This window comes from Sorex araneus, chromosome 2, assembly GCF_027595985.1.
Source record: "Sorex araneus isolate mSorAra2 chromosome 2, mSorAra2.pri, whole genome shotgun sequence".
NCBI classification, from domain to species: domain Eukaryota; kingdom Metazoa; phylum Chordata; class Mammalia; order Eulipotyphla; family Soricidae; genus Sorex; species Sorex araneus.
In genome coordinates, this window is record NC_073303.1 from 219,741,297 (window position 1) to 219,758,227 (window position 16,931).

Below are 16,931 nucleotides of genomic sequence, written 5' to 3' on the forward strand. Positions count from 1 at the left end.
TTGTGACTTTAATCTGAATTCCACAAATGATAAATGGTGATGAATGATTTCTAATCTTAATTTTTGGACCATACCCAGTGACGCTCAGGGGCCTCGTGATGCTGGGAATTGAACCTGGGTCTCCTCATGCAAGGTCCTTTAGCCGTCTCCTCAGCCTTGATGAAGATTATCTTTGCATGGGCTTCTTGTCCACCTCTGTCTTCTTTGGAGAAGTACGTAGTTAGATCCTCTGCACACATTTTGGTGGTGGTGGTGGTGGTGTGTGTGTGGGGATGCTGGGATTGAATCCATGTCCTCATACATATGCAAAGTGCATACTCTCACAGAGCTGCATTCCTGGCCCTCTGCCAGTGTTTAATTGGGTTGTTTGCCTTTTTGTTGTTAAATCATATTAATTCTTCTCTTGTTTTGGGTTGTAACTCCTTGTTGGATGTATAATGTGTCAGTAACTTCTCCATTCAGTGAGTGGTCTGTATGTGCGTGAGTGTGAGTGTGAGTGTGAGTGTGTGTGTGTGTGTGTGTGTGTGTGTGTGTGTGTGTGCTGGGGCTGGAATCCAGGACCTCACATATCTGAAGCAAATGCATGACAGAACTTCCGCCCACCTAGCAGATTGCCTTTCTGTTTTTCTTTCACTCTGCAGAAAATTTTAGCTTAATGTACTACCCCATTTTTCAACTAAAATTTTTTTTATGGTACTAGGAATCGAATCCAGGGCCTCTTACGTGCCAGGTTTGCTCTCTACCCCTCAGACATCCCTGGCTCCCATTTGTTCAATTTTTGCTCTTGCTGCTGGGCACGAATCGGTGAAGTTAGCCCTAAGGGAAATGTTGAAGAGTGCGTTGCCGTGCTACCCTCTACATACTTCGTGCTTTCATGTCTTGCATCCAAGTTTGGTTTTGTTTTTTTGTGCGATGGGTCCTACTCAATGGTACTCAGCGCTTACTTCTGGCTCTGTGCTCAGGGATTACTCCCAGTGGGGTGGGGAAGACCATCTATGGTGCTGGGAATAGAACCAGGGTTAGAAGCACCTTACCCATTGTACTATCGCTCTGACTCCTCGAAAGTTTTTGTTCGTTTGTTTTAAGGTCACAGCCAATGATGCTAAGGGGTTTCTCCTGGCTCCGAACTCAGGAATTACTCCTGGCAGTGCTCAGGGAACCATATGGGATACTGGGGATTGAATCCAGGCTGGCTGTGGGCAAAGGCATAATAAAAGGCACACAATCCATGATACTAGTGCTCTAGTCCTTTGAGGGTTTTTTTTTTTTTTCTTTTTGGGTCACACCTGGCAATGCACAGGGGTTACTCCTGGCTCTGCACTTAGGAATCACCCCTGGCAGTGCTCAGAGGACCATACGGGATGCTGGGAATCGAACCTGGGTCGGCCGCATGCAAGGCAAATGCCCTCCCCGCTGTACTATTGCTCCAGCCCCTTCTTGTTGTTTTAATGGTTTTTTTTTTTTTTGGCTTTTTGGGTCACACCCAGTGATGATCAGGGGTCACTCCTGGCTCTGCACTCAGCAACTACCCCTGGCGGTGCTCAGGGACCATATGGGATGCTGGGAATCGAACCTGGGTGGGCCATGTGCAAGCAAATGCCCTACCTGCTGTGCTATCGCTCCAGCCCCTATTTTTTTTTTATTTCAAATTATTATTATTATTATTATTATTATTTTGCTTTTTGGGTCACACCTGGCTCTGCACAGGGGTTACTCCTGGCTCTGCACTCAGGAATTACCCCTGGCGGTGCTCCGGGGACCATATGGGATGCTGGGATTCGAACTCGGGTCGGCCGCGTCAAGGCAAATGCCCTACCCGCTGTGCTATCGCTCCAGCCCCCCAAATTTTTATATTTTTAAGAGGAAAGTTTGGGTCACGCAGCTGCTATTCCTGACTTTGTTTCCAGGAGTGACCCCTGGCACTGTTTTCAGGTGGTACTGGAGGATTTGAATCAGTCAGAGCTGATGTAGCTATATGCAAGGCAAATGCTTTACCTCCTGTCCTATCTCTCTCACCCTACACTCACGTTTTTAACTGATTTAAAATTAACTTTAGTGGGCTGGAGCGATAGCACAGCCGGCAGGGCGTTTGCCTTGCATGAGGCTGACCCAGGTTCAATTCCTCTGTCTCCTTTCAGAGAGCCCGGCAAGGTACCAAGAGTATCTCGCTCGCACGGCAGAGCCTGGCAAGCTACCCCTGGTGTATTCGATATGCCAAAAACAGTAACAACAAGTCTCACTTGGAGACGTTACTGGTGCCACTTGAGCAAATCGATGAGCAACGGGGCTAGAGAGATAGCACAGTTGGTAGGGTGCTTGTCTTTCACGAGGGTTTCCCAGGTTTAATCCCCATGATCCCACATGATTCCCTGTCAGCCAGGAATAATTCTGAGTGCCGAGTCAGTCAGGAGTAACTCCTGAGCACTGCTGAATGCTGCCCAACCTCCCCTCAAACAATAAAATAAAATAAAATTTATTTTTGCGTATGATATAAGACCCTAGTATGTAAACATGCATATTTATTTTTTCATTTTTTTTCTGGGCCACACCTGGCAGTGATCGGGGCTTACTCCGGCTTTGCACTCAGAAATCACTCCTGGTGGACTTAGGGGACCCTTTGGGGTACCAGGGATTGAACCCAAATTGGTCATGTGCAAGGTAAACACCACTCTATTCATGATTCTTATTTTTAGTTTTTGGCTTTCTGAGTCACACCCAGCGATGTTCAGGGGTTACTCCTGTCTCTGCACTCAGAAATTATTCCTGGCGGTGCTCGGAGGACCATATGGGATGCCAGGGATTGAACCTAGGTGGGCCACATGCTGGCTGTGATTTTTAAAATTGTGTTTTAATTAAAAAAAACACACACACAATAAGGGACTGGAGTGATAGCACAGTAGGTAGGGTGTTTGCCTTGTAAGCGACCAACCCGGGTTCGATTCCCAGCATCCCATATGGTCCCCTGAGCACCGCCAGGGGTAGTTCCTGAGTTCAGAGCCAGGAGTAACCCCTGTGCATCGATGGGTGTGACCCAAAAAAGCAAAAACAAACAAACAAACAAACAAAAAACCACAATAAGACTTATCTTTAAAACGTTGTATTTAACCATCAGAGCTCAGTGAAAAGTTACCTCAATGTCAAACTGTTCAGGGGGCTCAAGAGATCGTGCAGGGGGTAGGGCATTTGCCTTGCATGCAGCTGACCCGGGTTCCATCCCCAGCACGCAGAGGGTCCCCTGAGCTTGCCAGGAGTGACCCCTGAGCAAAGAGCTAGGAATTAAGCCCTGAGCACAGCCAGGTGTGGCCCAGAAACAAGCAAACAAAAATATCAAACTCTTCACAGAATCTTTCAACTGAAATGGTTCTTTTCAGGGTGGAGATATAATACATCAGAGAGGGTGCTGCCTTGCACACGGCCTACCAGGGTTTGATCCCAGCGCCCCTTATGGTCCCCCAAGATCACCAAGAGTAATCCCTTAGCACAGCCAGATAAGGCCCTTCCAAAAAATAAAACAGTTATTTTTTTTTTTCCAAATGTACCTTGTGCCTCTCATGGTCCTTAGCATATGGGAGTGCATATAAAAATTGTTGATAAACCTGGCCCACATCCTTTGGTGTGGATGCGCAACTCTCAGGCATGACATAGGTCTGGGATTTTGTTTATTTCAATGCCACTCAATTGATCCAAGATGGCATAATTAGGCACACTCGAATTTTATCTTTTTCTCTCTTTTTCTTCTCGAGTCTGGTAGCTGTTCTTTGATTGGTGGCTTTGTTTAACTCTGCTCTGATTTACTATGTGATTATGCTAATAGCTTAATTTATATTATATTTTTGGGCTGTGCTCACACCTAGAACCTCAATACACATGGCAAGGTGAGTGCTCTCCTGCTGAGCTACATCTTTTCTATCTATTTTTTTTCTTTTTGGGTCACACCCAAAAAATGATGCACAGGGGTTCTTCCTGGCTCTGCACTCAGGAATTACTCCTGGTGGTGCTCGAGGGACCATATGGGATGCTGGGAGTTAAACCGGGCTCGGCTGCATGCAAGGCAAATGCCCTCCCCGCTGGGCTATCGCTTCAGCCCCCTTTTCTGACTTCTATGCTGCTTCTTCCTGCTTTGAAAGACAACCTAGATCCTATGTCTATTTTACTGCTGTTTCATAGTTCAGAATGGTATGGCTGTGGGAAGTTTAGTCAGAATGATTTGTGGGGGTGAGGGAGAAAGGCTTAGCTTCCTTGCCTGGGTTTGGAACTTTCCTGGAGGGTTATTTCAGCTCCAGAGCTCCCCAGGGGATTGTGAAATCTGAGAGGGCAGTTCCCAGTTCTTGCTCTCTCATCTTCTCCCAACAGTTTCACAAGTTCGGGGCTTAGCTCACTTCCGGTAGATCTTGTGCGCACACACTTCTGACTCAGAGTCTGCTTCAAAGCAACCTGAGTTGAGAGATACTAACCATTAGGGAAAAAAATTTTTTTTAAATTATTTTTTTGGGGAGCCACACCTGGCAATGCTCAGGGCTTACTCCTGGCTCTGCACTCAGGAATTACCCCTGGCGGTGCTCAGGGGACCATATGGGATGCTGGGAATCGAACCTGGGTCGGCCACATGCAAGGCAAATGCCCTACCTGCTGTGCTATTGCTCTAGCCCCAAGAAGGACTTTTTAAATTAAAAATAAATCTTGCTGGGTCGAAGTGATAGCACAGCAGGTAGAGTGCATGGAAACGATCCAGGTTTAATCACTGGTACCTCGTATGGTCCCCTGAATTCTGCCATGAGTGATCCCTGAGCAGAGCAAGGAGTAAGCTCTGAGCAGTGCTGAGTGTACCTCCCAACCTCCCAATTATGTTGATTCTATTATCACTGTCACTGTTACTGTTGTCCCGTTGCTCATTGATTTGCTCGAGTGGGCACCAGTAATATCTCCATTGTGAGACTTGTGGTTACTGTTTTTGGCATATTGAATACGCCCTGGGGAGCTTGCCAGGCTCTGCTGTATTATTCTATTATAAAATATAAAAATAAGTATGACCAGTCAATGCTGTTAGATGTTAAGGTGGTGTGGAATATACAATCTAGCCATTTATTGGTTTATCATCTAGGCACACATATATGGTGTATAATATATGTATGCGTAGACATGCATACTTGTTATCAGGGATTGAAGCCCATACCTTAGGCATACAAGCCATAATTCCGCCTCTGAGCTCTAGCTCCAGCCTCCTTGGTTTGTTTTGTTCAGGAGCCACTCTAGGCACAATCCTCGAGGTTCCGGGGGGACAGTGTGGTGCTGGAGATTGAACCTGGGGCTCCAGGCTTTGGAACTTCCAAACCCTGGACTACTCATGTGGCTACTCATGTTCCCGCTTCTTGAGTCATCTCTCCAGCCCGTCAGGGTCCTGAGTTTAAACCCTGGTGCTGTTGGCAAATGACAAGGTGACCCTGACAGCCCTGCCCTTAGAGATTCACAATGAGGCTGCCCATAAAATGGCTCAGTGGTTTAGAAAGTGTCCGGAGCAGTTTTTATTGAGTCCTGAGCTTAATCTCCAGTGCCTTGTGCAAGTTCTGAGTAGTTCCAAGGGGGCAAAAAAAAAAAAAAAAAGATAAATAGTAAATAGAGGAAGTAATTGAGTATTTATTCTGACCTTTAAGTACTATCTCAGGGCTACCTAATAATTAATAAGGTACTTTTTTTTTTTTTTTTGCTTTTTGGGTCACAACCCAGCGATGCTCAGGGGTTACACTCAGGAATTACTCCTAGCGGTGCTTGGGGGACCATATGGGATGCCGGGGATCGAACCCGGGTCGGCCGCGTGCAAGGCAAATGCCCTACCCGCTGTGCTATCACTCCGGCCCCTAATAAGGTACTTTTGAGAGACTTTTAAGAGACTCTGACAAGTTCAGACGAGCCTCACGCATGAAGGAACCAGCAGAGGAACCCAGGTGTGAGGGACCTGGGGCTGAGATCTCCAGGCCTGCTCAGATCGGGACTGGGCTCTTTCGCCCAGATCCCCTATTTTCCAGTAGCTAGGCAGTCACACCCAGAAACTGTCCTTGGCACCGTGTAATCCCATCAACGGCCAACATCCAGAGACTATAAAACCAAGCTCCCAGAAGCTTGGACATCTTATAGCCTAGTTCTCCTTCTTAGAGAACCTGGCAAGCTACTGAGAGTTTCCTGCCCACATGGGAGAGCCTGGCAAGCTTCCTGTGGCGTATTCATATGCCAAAACCAGTAACAATGCTGGGTCTCATTCCCCTGACCCTGAAAAAGCCCCAATGCGGCACCGTTGGGAAGGATGAGTAAAGAGAGGCTTCTAAAATCTCAGAGCTAGAACAGATGGAGACATTACTGAGACTGCTTGAGAAAATCGACGATCAACGGGATGATGATGATGATGATGATGATGATGATGATGATGCCTTTTTTTGTGTGGCAACAACATAGTACAAAAGGAATATAAGGGGTTATATTCCTTCCAGAAGGAAGACAGTAGAGGGATTAAGGTGCTTGGGTTGACCCTGGCTTGATCCCCAGCATCACAAATGGTCCCTGTAGGAGTGACCCCTGCACACAGAGCCAGGAGTCAGTCCTGGGCGCCATCAGGGTGGCCCCAAAACCCAGCAACAAGGAAACAAAATGGAAGGAATACAATAGAGTTAAGGGATTTAGGACAGATCTAGATTTTATGGGGCTTGATATATAAGCATTTTGAAAAAACCTCTTTAGTAGAATACTCTTTTTTTTTTAAGCTTTTTGGGTCACATCTGGCAATGCACAGGGCTTACTCCTGGCTCTGTACTCAAGAATTACTCCTGGCGGTGCTCGGGGAACCATGTGGGATGCTGGGAATTGAACCCGGGTCGGCTGCGTGCAAGACAAATGCCCTACCCACTGCACAATACTTACTTTTTTTTTTTGCTTTTTGGGTCACACCCGGCAATGCACAGGGGTTACTCCTGGCTCTGCACTCAGGAATTACTCCTGGCGGTGCTCAGGGGACCATATGGGATGCTGGGATTTGAACCTGAGTCAGCTGCGTGCAAGGCAAACGCCCTACCCGCTGTGCTATGGCTCCAGCCCCCCCTTTTTTTAAAAATTTTTTTTAATACTTACTTTTGATACTAGATTACTTTGGGGACTTCAGATTACTTCAGGGAAGGGATTCTTGAAGGTAAGGGACTCTGAAGTTTAAAACTTGGGGAGGGAGCAATAGTATAGCTGATAGGGTGTCTGCCTTGCATGCGGCCAACCCAGGTTTTATCCCTGGTGTCCTATATGGCCCCCTGAGCATTGCCAGGAGTAATTCCTGAGTTCAGAGCCAGGAGTAACCCCTGAGCATTGGTGGGTGTGACTCAGAAAGAAAAAAAAAACAACTTACTAGCTTCTTGGCAAGTTCATCTCTCCCTAAGTCTCACTAGGCCTAATTTTCCTACAGCCTTCATGGTCTCAGTGAAATTTTTCACAAAAATCAAACATCTTAGAAACTTAGAAACATCTGACCAAGGGCCAGATCAATAGTACAGTGGGCAGGGCAGCTCACTGGGCACAGAGGTTTGCTGTTTAAATGGCCACAACTGGGGCTGGAGGAATAGCACAGCGGGTAGGGCGTTTGTCTTGCAAGCAGCCAACCTGGGTTCGACTCCCAGCATCCCATATGGTCCTCTGTTCACTGCTAGAAGTAATTCCTGAGTACACGAGCCAGGAGTAACCCCTGTGCATTGGTGGATGTGACCCAAAAAGCAAATAAATAAATAAATAAATAAATAAATAAATAAATAAATAAATAAATAAATAAATTTTGTCCTAAAAGGGCCAAGTGGAAGTTGGCCCTTCCATAATAAATAATGGTCACAACTTTCTCCCATCCTACACTTCGTGTTCCTGGGCAATATTTTTTTGTGCCATCTTCCCATCCAGAAGTAAAACTCTCTTTTCACTTTTTCAAGTCCGTGCTGGCCTTTTATTTTATTTTAATTTATTATTTAATTGAGTCACCGTGAGAACAGTTGCAGGGCTCTTAGGATTGAGTCTCAGTCATACTATGCTCAAACACCCATCCCTTCACCAGTGCACATGTTCCACCACCAAAAACCCCAGCATACCCCCCCTCCCACTCCCCCTCTGCCTGTGTGGCAGATGATTTTCACTTTACTCTTTCCTTACTTTGATTACATTCAATTTTCAACAGGAAACTCACTGTCATTATTTGGAGTTTTTCCTCCAACAGTCAGACCTGTCACAGTCAGACCTGTCGGAATGGCATCATTAGATTGTATGTTTTCTATTGTTGGTAACAAAGAGCATATAATGTTGCACGGTCTCGAAAGTGGCCGCCCAGATTTGGGATTCTGATATTAAGTCCAGAGGTATTTCTGCCAGCAGCCACTGCATTCCGAGATTGGTTTCTGTGGCGCTGGGATCATGGCTGTTCAGGAGCGGAGGAGCTGTTCATGGGCGACCGCTCAGGGTCTCGTTTGGGCAGGAGGCAGTAACAGCCTCTCTTTACTCGTCCTTCCCAATGGTGCCACATTGGAGGCTCATTCAGGGTCAGGGGAATGAGACCCATCACTGTTACTGGTTTTGGCCTATGAATACGCCACGGGGAGCTTGCCAGGCTCTCCCAGTTGCTGGGATTAGTCCCTAAAAAACAAAAAACAAAAACTGAGACTTGGTTTTGTAATCTTGTGTGATGTCTGGGGTGCACGTTTCCAGAGAACTTTCAGCAATTTCCACTTGGCCCTTGTAGGACAAACTTCCTTTAATTGCCAAGGGAAATACCAGTGTAAGAGGCCAGGTGGAGAGAACCCAAGACGGCCAGTCAATAGCCATAACTATGGCCAGATAAGCGCCTGAGGTCATCTTGGACTTCTGGGCCAGCCAGTTTCCCATTGGGACGCAGCCAGCGGAAAGAAGAACCCGACCAACTCACAGAATTGGAGAAACAATAAACTGTTCTTCACACGAATGTTTTGCAGTTTGTTATGCAACAAAGGGTAAGCAGAGGGATAGCCATGCTTTAATGTTCATCATCATCATCATCATCATCATCATCATCCTGTTGATCGTTGACTTTCTCGAGCTCAGTAACGTCTCCATTCATCCTAGCCCTGAGATTTTAGAAGCCTCTCTTCTAAGGTCTCGTTCCCCTGACCCTGTAAGAGCCTCCAATGGGGCACCATTGGAAAGGACGAGTAAAGAGAGGCTTTAATATTAATTTCACCGAAACACTATCCCCCCCTTAGGTTGTTTCCAACAATTTGAAAATGATGGTTATCCTAAATCATGTAGGATCGGGACTGGAGTGATAGTACTGTAGGTATGACATTTGTCTTGTCTATGACTGATCCAGTTCGATCCCTGGCATCCCATATGGTCCCCCAAGCACCACTAGGACTGAGCCCCTGAACATCACTGGGTGTGGTCCAAAACTAAATAAACAATGTAGTGTCTTGGGTTGGAAAGATAATGCAGTGTTGAGGGGAGGGGGGAGTGATAATACAGCGGGGATGGCATTTGCCTGCTTGCGACGACCAACCCGGGTTCAATCCCTAGTATCCCATATGGTCCCCCAAGCACCGCCAGGAGTAATTCCTGAGTGCAGAGCCAGGAGTAACCCCTGTGCATCACTGGGTGTGACCCAAAAAGCAAAATTAAAAAAAATATATAGTGGGTAGGGTGCTTGCCTTGCATGTGGCTAACCTGGGTTTGATTCCCAGAACTTATATAGTACTCAGAGTTGCCATGAGTGATCCCTGAGCACAGAGTGAGGAGTAGGCCCTAAACAGTTTCAGGTGTGACTCAAACACCAAAAATAAAAATCAAAAGCAGTGATGTAGGCTATTACACAATCCTAAACAGAACATTCTGTCGGAAGTCTTTACCACTTTCTTTTCTATACCGTAGGATAAATTTCTTCCTTCCTTCCTTCCTTCCTTCCTTCCTTCCTTCCTTCCTTCCTTCCTTCCTTCCTTCCTTCCTTATTTCTTCCCTCCCTCCCTCCCCCTCCCTTCCTCCCTCCCTCCCTTCTTTCTTTCTTTCTTTCTTTCTTTCTTTCTTTCTTTCTTTCTTTCTTTCTTTCTTTCTTTCTTTCTTTCTTTCTTTCTTTCTTCTTCTTTCTTTCTTTCTTTCTTTCTTTCTTTCTTTCTTTCTTTCTTTCTTTTCCTTCCTTCCTCCCTCCCTCCCTCCCTCCCTTCCTTCCTTCCTTCCTTTCTTTCTTTCTTTTTTTTTTATTTTTATTTTTTTTTGGTTTTTGGGTCACACCTGGCGATGCACAGGGGTTACTCCTGGCTCTACACTCAGGAATTACTCCTGGCGTTGCTCAGGGGACCATATGGGATGCTGGGATTTGAACCCGGGTCGGCCGCGTGCAAGGCAAACGCCCTACCCGCTGTGCTATCGCTCCAGCCCCCCCCTTTCTTTCTTTCTTTCTTTCTTTCTTTCTTTCTTTCTTTCTTTTCTTTCTTTCTTTCTTTCTTTCTTTCTTTCTTTCTTTCTTTCTTTCTTTCTTTCTTTCTTTCTTTCTTTCTTTTCTTTCTTCTTCTTCCTTCCTTCCTTCCTTCCTTCCTTCCTTCCTTCCTTCTTATTTCTTCCCATCCCTCCCTCCCTCCCCCCCTCCCTCCTTCCCTCCCCCTCCCTTCCTCCCTCCCTCCCTCCCTCCCTCCCTTCTTTCTTTCTTTCTTTCTTTCTTTTCTTTCTTTCTTTCTTTCTTTCTTTCTTTCTTTCTTTCTTTCTTTCTTTCTTTCTTCCTTCCTTCCTTCCTTCCTTCCTTCCTTCCTTCCTTCCTTCCTTCCTTCCTTCTTTCTTTCTTTCTTTCTTTCTTTCTTTCTTTCTTTCTTTCTTTCTTTCTTTCTTTCTTTCTTTCTTTCTTTCTTTCTTTCCTTCTGGGCCACAACCAGTAGTGCCCAGGGCTTTCTCCTGGCTTTGCACTCGGGAATCACTCCTCGGGAAGGAAGGAAGGAAGGAAGGAAGAGAAAGAGAGAGAGAAAGAGAGAGAAAGAGAGAAAGAAAGAGAGAGAAAGAAAGAGAAAGAGAGAAAGAAAGGAAGGAAGGAAGGAAGGAAGAAAGAGAAAGGAAAGAAAGAAAGAATGAAAGAAAGGGAAGGAGGGAGGGAGGGAGGAAGAAAGAAAGAAAGAAGAGGAAAAAACCGTAAATTCTTATCAAAGGAAGTATATTTTTATTATCTCTTTCTCCTTTTCTTTTGTTTTTTGGCCGCACTGGGTGGTGCTCAGGGCTTACTCCTGACTCAGTGCTCAGGGAATCACTCCTGGCAGTGCTCAAGGGACCATAAGGGGTACTAAGGACCAAACTGGGTCCGCTGTGTGTAAGGCAAGCTCTGTAACTCCCATATTATTTCTCTGGCTTCTATAGAAATTTTCTTATGAATTCAGGATCACTGGCTGCCAGTTGCAGAAGCCAATTTGAACTCATTGAAGCAAAAGAAAGAGGGACAGAAAAGGCAGACGAGAGAATTTCTTCTAACTAAGTGTTTGTAGTAGTTTCCTATTCCCGTTGTTAAAAGGTGGCCATAGCTATAGTGGCTTCTCTGTGTAAACCTCAGCGCATTATGATCCTGGGGATCTTAAGGTCAGAAGTCCACAGAGTTCTAGAGGTCGGCTTCATTTCTTGGCTTATGACTTCACCTCATTCTAATCCCTACTTCTGACATGACTTGCCTCTCTGATCCTCCTGCTTCCCCTTCTGATGACCCTAAGTCCATCCACTGCCATAATCCAGGATAATCTCTTCGCGGAGCCATTCTTTAATCGCCCCAACAAAGCCCGTTTTACCCTGGAAGATAATACTCTTAGGTTGCTGGGATAAGAACACGTTTGCGGGGCATTATTCAGCCTCTCTCTGTTTACAGATAACGAAGAACAAGAATCCTTCTGACCTTCTGGAACTTCCATGAATCATAACCCATGAATCCAGCTACATTTTTTTTTGGGGGGGGGAGGAGGGTTGGGTTTGGGGCCACAACTAGTGGTGCTCAGGGCTTACTCCTGACCGTGCTCAGGGATCACACACACCTTGTAGGGCTCAAAGGGTTGTATGTGGTGCTCAGGCTCGAACCCAGACTGGCTGTGTGCAAGGCAAGTGCCCTACCCACGGCACTATCTCCAGCCCCATAAAGACAGAGGAGCAGCAAAAATAAGGAGCCAGAGCGATAGTAGAGAGGGGAGGGCACTTGCCTTGCCAGCAGCCCAGCCTGGGTTTGATCCCACACCCTCCCCTGAGTGCCACCAGGAATGATCTCTGAGTGCAGAGCCAGGAGTAAACCCTGAGTATGCCCGGTCTGGCTCTAAAACAAAGAAAGAAAGTTATAAAAGGTCAGAGGAGTGGCACTAGGGCATACTTTGGACTAATCTTTTGTTTTTCTCTTTTTGACTCTTGGGTTACTCCTTGCTGTGCTCTGGACTTAACTCCTGGCAGGGCTCAGGGGGCCATATGGGGTTCCGGGGATTGAACCTGGGTTGGCTGCATGCAAGGCAAGCGCCTTATCTTCTATACTATCTCCTAGACCCCAAAGGGCTGATCTTTCGCCAGTACTTGTTCCTTGTACTTGCAAGCATACTCTCTCTAGTCAGAACAAGCTCTTCAAGGGTCCCTCAATAAACGATCCTAATCCAAGCTGGGGTTTGGTGTCCCACGCCCTCCAACTCACATTTGACAGGCCTTTTGCATTTGCTTCTCTTCTCTTCTTGCCACAGCCGTCACTTCATGAAAGACGGGTGGTGAGGGGCTGGAGAGACAGCACAGCGGGTAGGGCATTTGCCTTTCACTTGGCCAACCCTGGTTCGATTCCCAGCATCCCATATGGTCACCTGAGTGAGCACTGCCAGGGGTGATTCCCGAGTGCAGAGCCAGGAGTGACCCCTGTGCATGCATTCCTTGGTGTGACTCAAAAAGCAAAAAAAAAAAAAAAAAAAAGACGGGTGGTGAGGGGACAGTGACAACTTTGTGGCAGACTATCAGGTAGCTTTTCTTAATTTTTATTTTTTAGCTAGGGGACCACACCCGGAAGTGCTCAGGGATCATTCCTGGGTGCGACTTGGGGGACTATATGGGATGCCGGGGATCGAACCTGGGTCAGCCGAGTGTTAGGCAAGTGCCTTCCCCATTCTACTAAGTCTCCGACCCCCAGATGATTCTTCTCCTAACCCTGTTCCAGCTCTTCCTTCCCAAAGACCTTTCAACCCTTTCCTGCCAGTGCACTTTTCTCTCACCATCACCGTCTAACTTCTCCCCCCTCCCCTTTCCTTTGTTGTCACGGTTGTTTCTGTAACGACTGAGGTCACACGCATTGCTCACTGCACTTGGACACTTGACTGCGTGTTTCCCAGGGACATAGTTGTGGTGTACATTCACACGTGGTTGTGGTGCTCTGCGGAGCACACACTTTCTTTTTATGTTTGTTCATTGGGGGGGGTGTCATATCTGACCGTGCTCAGGGATTAACCTTTGCTCCGTGCTCAGGGATCATGCCGGGCAGTGCTCAGGGGACCGTGTGGAAGGCTGCGGACCGGCCCTGTGCCAGGACATGCCCTTCCCACCCTCTCTGCCTCCCCGCCCCCCCGCATTCTGTTGTGAGGCTGGGGCTGTCAAACAGGCAGAGCTGTAGGGGTCGCACTTGGGCTAGCGGTCAGCCTGGTCTCCCTCAGGCGGGCAAAGCAAGCTTTAAGCCTGGGATTCCTGGCATCCCTTTTGTGTGTATCAATTTAGGACCAGGGCTGGGCAGAGCCAAGCTAGGGTGGCCGGCAGCCTCCCACTTTCTCTTCCCCTTCCTCTGATCTGGGGGCAGAGTGGTGATCCTGAGTAACGAGCAGAGCCTGACACTGTTTATTGCTCAATGCCTCGGTTTCCTAGGCTTTTTGTATATTTTGTATAATAAGGAAGTATCACTCCTATAATAAAACAATACACACAATCTGGCCTTATCAGCTCAGGGTTCCTTCCCTCGCACTACTAAAGCAAACCAAATGAAAGCCGCGCGCGCACACACACACACACACACACACACACACACACACACACACACACACACACACACACCTGTATGCACTACAAAGGTCAACAGGAGGCACACACACCCTGCTAGGAATAGTTTCTGGATTAAAAATCTGAGAGGGGCTGGAGCAATAGTACCACGGGTAGGACACTTGCCTTGCACTACTCTCGATCCCTGGCAGCCCAGAGGGCCCCCAAGCCCCGCCAGGAGTCATTCCTGAATGCAGAGCCAGCAGTATCTGAGTATCACTGGGTATGGCCCAAAATCAAACACCAAAACAAACTAAACTGTGAGGAGGCAAGGGCTGGCCAAACGTGATAATCTCTCAGTACTTGTATTGCAGACCATAATGCCCAAAAGTAGAGAAAGAGGGCTGGAGTGACAGCACAGCATGTAGGGCGTTTGCCTTGCACGGGGCCAATCCGGGTTCAATTCCCAGCATCCCATATGGTCCCCTGAGCACTGCCAAGGGTAATTCCTGAGTGCAGAGCCAGAAGTAACTCCTGAGCATCGCCGGGTGTGACCCAAAAAGGAAAAAAAAAAAAAGATTGGGTTCGGAGACTACAGGCCCCCTCCGGTCAGGGCAGCCTTGCACAGGGGACCAGAACGGGGCCTTCTCCAGGTCCCCTTTCCTCGCTCTGGCCAGGACACCCTTCCAAAGGGCAAGTCAGCCCTGGGCCTCTTCCCTCACCCACCCCCTCGAAAATCCCTTTTGCCAACACAAAGCGAAGCCAATCGGGGCCGGATCGATAGCACAGCGGGTAGGGCATTTGCCTTGCACGCGGCCGACCCGGGTTCAATCCCCGGCATCCCATATGGTCCCCCAAGCACCGCCAGGGGTAATTCCTGAGTGTAAAGCCAGGAGTAACCCCTGAGCATCGCTGGGTGTGACCCAAAAAGCAGAAAAAAAAAAAAGCGAATCCAATCAAGGACAGACTTTGCAGCCCCGGTACAGTCCTAGGACAAGTCTGGAGCTCAGGGTGAGGGTAGAAGGCCTGCCCGCCCCACACCACCACCCTGGGTGGGGGAGGCTAGGAGGGTTAGCTTTGGTGTTTGTGAAAGGCTGCAGTTCCCAGAGGAGCAACGCTGTCTGGTGTGAGACACTTTATTCTCCTCTCCACCCAGACGCTGGAAGAGCCTGACTCTCGGGGCTGGAGCGATAGCACAGTGGGTAGCGCGTTTGCCTTGCACGTGGCCGACCCAGGTTCGATTCCCAGCATCCCATAGGGTCCCCTGAGCACCACCCACCAGGGGTAATTCCTGAGTGCAGAGCCAGGAGTGACCCCTGTGCATTGCTGGGTGTGACCCAAAAAGAAAGAAAGAAAAAAAAAAGCCCGGTTCTTTTCCTCCACACCCCTGCCGCTTCCAGACGTGAGAATGGGGCCTTTCTGCACCCCTCTGGTGTTAGAACCAGCCTGGGCATCACCAGCACAGCAGCTCCTGGCACTCTCCCAGGGGAAGTCCAGTAGCCGAACACTTCCCCCTCCCATGATCTGGAGAAGGGAGGGACCTCATGGTCTGTCTCCTGCACCCTTTGATGGGAACGGCAAGCTTCTAGATTTGCTTTTGTCCTCTCCATTGAGTCCATTGAGTCATTTCAGGCCAGTGACTGCAGGGGTGCGTGTCAGAGGGCTAAGGGGTGAGTGGGAATGCCAGGAAGTATTTGGGATGGGGGTTGAGGAAGTTTGGGGCATCCTGAGAACAGAATGCTCCGGGCCCTGAGCCCATCCCCGAGGCCCCGCCCCTTTCCCTGGTCACAAACTGATTCCAGCTGCACACAGGCCTGACTGTGTCTTCCCATCTGGCTTCTAGGAACTCATGACTAATTAAAGGCCTGTGTGTGTGTGTGTGTGTGTGTGTGTGTGTGTGTGTGTGTGTGTGTGTGTGTGTATGGGCTGGGGGCGGGGGCGGAGGGTGGCCCTCTGGCTCTGAAAAACAGAGGTTTCCAGGGTAACAGCTCAGCGAACTCAATCCCTTCAGCCAGGGAAAGTTATCTCGGACTAGCGAGGGCTTTGAGGGGAAAATAGGCCAGAGGCTAACACATCTCTCCCACATTTTTTCTGGGTTGCTGCTGGACTGGCCCCTCACTGGGACCGAATGGAAGGTTTTTCTCACCTCCGAGTTCCAGTTTTGGACCCCGGGCATGCCCTTTATATAACAGGATGCGCGGCTTTCCAGACCCCCTCCTGAGTTAAAAGCGGTTGTCAGGGGGGTGGGAGACAGTTTAGAGATTGGGGCCTCCCGAGCTTACAGACCCCGATAAGCCTTTGCCTTCCGTCCATACCATTCCCGCCCCCCACCTTCCCGACCAGTCCCTGAACATTAGAAAATACTCTCAGGCCAGAGTGATAGACAGCGGGTAGGGCACTGGCCTTGCATGTGGCTGACATAGGTTTGATCCCTGGTGTCCCAAGACCTGCCAGGAGTGACCCCTGAGTGCAGAGTCAGGAATAGGTCCCAAGCAGCACCAAGTGTGGCCCCCCAACAAAAAAAGAACAAACATAAAAAACATAAAAAAGCCAAAAAAGACGGGGCTGGAGTGATAGCACAGCGGGTAGGGCGTTTGCCTTGCACGCGCCCGACCCAGGTTCAATTCCCAGCATCCCATATGGTTCCCTGAGCACCACCAGGAGTAATTCCTGAGTGCAGAGCCAGGAGTGACCCCTGTGCATTGCCAGATGTGACCCAAAAAGCAAAAAAAAAAAAAAAAAAGCCCAGGAGATAGCTCAGAGAGTGAGAGAATGGGTTTCATACGGGGCTGTGGCCCCCAAATCAAAACATATTGATTAAAAAAGTTTGGGGGCTGGAATGATAGCACAGCGGGTAGGGCGTTTGCCTCGCATGTGGCCAACCCGGGTTCAGTTGCCAGCATCCCATATGGTCCCCTGAGCACCACCAGGGGTAATTCCTGAGTGCAGAGCCA